The following is a 4,452-nucleotide window of genomic DNA, read 5'->3' as shown; positions in this document are numbered from 1 at the left end:
AGGGCAAAGGAGCATTGGTTAAAAAACATCAAGTGTAATCGTTAGAAAAGCTCACATTCCGTTATTTTGCTTTTTAAGACACCAAGGTACAGCCTGAGTTTACGATTTTGATTTCTATGTTCTACTCAGAGTACAAGTAATGCGACTCGTGAAACAGTTGTTCACGCGTACAGCAATCCAATTATACTGATTTATTTTGTCTTAATAAAAGAGCAGAAAATTTTAAAATACTTAAACTAGTTGAAGTTTGCGAACATCGCATAGATATGTATACGGTTGTTTGTGATTGTTAGTAGAGCTTGTGTGTTTGTATGTTTGTAGTTAGTTGGTGAAGAATCAACTTGAGATTTGTAAGTTTAGTACTTTAATGTAAGGTCCACTCGACTCACAACAACTACAAAACAAAAATGACAATAACTCAAGACAACTGATAAAACAACATAACATGCATGCAACAAGCATAACACAAACATCTCCTTTTGCATAACTTGAAAGTGGTTAGTTTGGAAACAAAACAAAAAACATATCGTATATGTGACATACATGAAGTTGAAACTTATCAAACTGAAACATCACATGGAAAATATTTTGACAGCTAACACGACTTTGTAAGAAATATATGAACAACAACATCACCTGAAAAATATGAGAAACAAATTCAAATGTACATAGTTTCTGGATGGCGCAGAAGGCGACCATCAAGAATGGCTGACCAAAAGACGCACTGTATACCCGATAAAAAACTTAAACAGGTTCTGATTCCCAATAATGATAAACAGGGGGGCTGTATATCGTTGTTCCCAAGAACTATTGGCCCATAACATGTTTGTCCACTAAGTGGAAGCCACTCTCAAGAATAGCAAATGACTAACGCTCAAAAATGAAGTGGATGCAAAACACAATTTTGCAACACAAAGTTGATGTTGGATTGGACAGTCCATCAAGACAGCAGAAGGTCATGCAGGAAAATGTATATATATATATATATATATATATATATATATATATATTATTGTTTCTTCACCCCAGTTAACCCATGAGTGGTAATTTCTGCTCTAACTCAGGTCTCCTACCAGATACCTGGGAGTTTGAGCAATCCCTCAAGATCTTAGCTGTTCCCAATAGCGCACTTTTCTGCAACTCACCTGAATTGATTGCTGTCGGTATCTGGGCAAGCCACATTTTATGCATCGGTGTTATTGCGCCCAGTGCCCCAATAACTACTGGAATTACAGTTGTTCTTACATTCCAGCATTTTTCAATCTCTTCTCCAAGAGGGAGATATTTCTCTACTTTTTCTTTGCTGGCTATATTGTAGTCATTGGGTACTGCTATATCTATTATAGTAGCCCTCCTGTTCTCCTTGTCCACCACCACTATATCTGGTTGGTTTGCTAGGACATGCTTGTCAGTCCGGATGTAGAAGTCCCAGAGGATCTTAGCTCGGTCATTCTCCTTGACCTTACCAGGAGCTTCTCACCAGTGTTGTGGTTTATTAAGGCTATACTCATCACATAGACTTCTATACACAACATCTGCGACATAGTTATGCCACTCAGTGTATGCTTTTCCTGCTAGCTGCTTGCATTCACTGATGTTGTGTTGGATGGTCTCATGTGCATCTTTGCACAGTCTGCAAAGATTATATATATATTATATATGTATATACATGTATGTGTATACGTATATCATATATAAAGAGAGGGTAGAGAGTGAAAGATAAAGATAAAGACAGAAATGAAAACACGGAAAGAGAGAAAAGAGATTGTTTTTGTGCGTGAAAGAAATTCCATAGTATTTGACATGTCTTGTATTTGTGGAAATACCATTTGGCATGCTAATAAAATGGTTGAAATTGTTTTCAGTTTTACACCTTGCTGTAAACATCAATAGATTGTTCATGATTTGGGGCGCTGGTTGTGTGAGGATAGGCAGGAGTGTGCAATTACTAGGGCTATTTTTCTTTTTGGCTTCCCTCCTTTCCTTATACATACGCAGCAGGTACTGTAGTATCATCTATTATTACCTGCAGCACCTTTTTATTGGATGACACTGTCATGATGCAAGTGCAAAATTTCTATCGGCATGTCATTCCATTGAATTACCATTACAGTTGCAGACATGATGGCGATGAAAAGGGGCTTCTTGATTGGTTTTGTCTATCTTATTATGGATCATAAGTGGTTGTGAGTGCCCATTATGTGTATTGACCAACCTGCCAGTTACTTTAAATTTTGCAATGTTATTCGGTAGCTGGTATTTTCTGGCACAACTTCTCTGAACCTTCCTTATCTTAGCAACTGTTTATTGAAGTTCTTACAGTTTACATTCCAACAATCCATGTTATATCATGTTATATCATCAGCCAACTTGTTATAGAATTACTGTATTAAATATTAAACTCGTGTGTGCTAGAATTATTATTCAGCCTGGAGAAATTAAGCATTACTCATTCTTCTATAAATTTCCAAATCCATCATTAACTGCTCATTTGCAAAGCTTCGGATCATAGAAAATTGATCAGTTACATTTAATTTTGGTTATAGCCTTCCTTCCCATAAACCTGTTTTTGTTACTATTGTTACTGTTGAGAGTGTTGTCACCAAATGTGAGCCATCTTCAACGATTGTTTACAAACAAATCTTTTTTACGAGGTAAGTAGCATTGAAATGACTCCTTTCTGTTTAAGCATACAGTAATATAAAACCATGGAGTGGTTCAAAGAGCATTACTAAAATACGCTGTATAAAATAAAACAGAACATAGCATTTGTTGAAATATATGTACTATGTCTTGGTCGTCTTTTCTTGTTTGCTAAGAGATGGCAAATCTTTTAACAATACTTTTTGCAACTTAATCTATTTTATGCAATACCTAGCCTAGTAGCTCTGCAAGCCTAGTAGCTTTGCAAACCTAGTAGCTCTGCAAGCCTAGTAGCAATCCAAATATCGTGCATGCATGTCAAACTGAAAACACCAATACTAACTGAAATTGAGTTAATGCCTAACTGCATGTAAAGCTCACGCAATGTTAAAGCAAACAAGGTTAGTTATTATCTCAGCAATAATATAGAGTGGTCCCTTGTACAGTTTTTTATTTACTGTGTACAGGAATCTTGCACAAGGAAGAGATAGATAAAATAGCAAAGAATCTCAATTTGTAAGTGTCATACTTGATTCTATATATACAATGTACTTAAGCTATACTCTAAATCATAGCAGAAGCCATAACGTTATTAATGAAAAGTCTTTGAAATAATTGTTAGTTAATGGCAAGTTTCCATAGTAATAGTTCTAAGGTCCATACGTTCACCACATTGATTGTTTTACCATAGACTTCAATGCTAAACGATAGTGCATTACTAGTTGTCATTCTCAAAAACATCCCAGAATATCACCAAGGGTGCCAGAAAATGCATTGGTAAAAGTGTAAAACGCATTCAAATTGTAATCTAAGTTCAGCAAAGTGTGATATCATCTCTGCTACTATTAATAGCAGTAGTAATGATATCAGGTAACATAACATAATTAAACGCCAAAACAGGTTGGGGTTCAGTTCTCAAAAAAGACTACTGGTGATAACAATAATCACATCAAACCTAAAATTACTGTAGTCGCAGAACCCATTACTCAATTCGAGCAGAAGGTTTGGATTTGGGGAGTAGATTGTGAGTAACAGTTGGTGATCTGTGATCAAGTCATAATCAATGCCTTATAAGTATTATTAAAATTTTTCACAAGTCCAAACAAGTGCCAAACTTTACTTTTCAGTTTGACTGAACCTCCTTTCTACATTAGACAAGCTTCTATTTGCATAATACATGTATATAACTTTGTTTACACCCCCTGGTTTTGAACTAAAACTGCATCGAGTGCAATCGGACTGACATCAGCTATGACTGATGTGTGGAATGCTACATCAAAATATCCACAAATTTTGTGGTCAGACAGAACCATCTTGAGCTCGCTGAATGCTTTTGATTTTTCAGCATCAAACATGAATGGGTCACTTTTACGTATCAGCTTTTTGAGTGGCTCACAGAGGTTTAAAAGGTTTGGAATGAATCAACCTAGATATTCAAGCAACCCAAGGAAGCTATGAACCTCAGATTGATCTTTACCTTCTTGAAATCCTAAAATTACCTCAGCATGTCCAACTTCTGGTTTGATACTTTTGCAGGTGAGCTTATACCCAAATAAACATATATCCAAATAATCATTTCTCAGTATTGAGGGTCAAACCACACTCTTCAAGACGCTTGAGCACCAAATTTGGCCTTGTATCATGCCCCTGTTTTTGTTGATTCATGCACTATAAAGTCATCACATATTAGCCGCCCCTGCTATGCTCTGTATGATTTTTCATATGTCATTTTGATCTAGTGCTGGAGCTGCATTGATGCCAAACATTAGGAATTTATGTTTGTATAAGCACGTGTGGGTGGCTAAAGTT

The sequence above is a fragment of the Watersipora subatra genome, chromosome 7 (assembly GCF_963576615.1).
Source record: "Watersipora subatra chromosome 7, tzWatSuba1.1, whole genome shotgun sequence".
In the NCBI taxonomy this organism is placed as follows: Eukaryota; Metazoa; Bryozoa; class Gymnolaemata; order Cheilostomatida; family Watersiporidae; genus Watersipora; species Watersipora subatra.
This window is presented reverse-complemented; position numbering follows the sequence as displayed.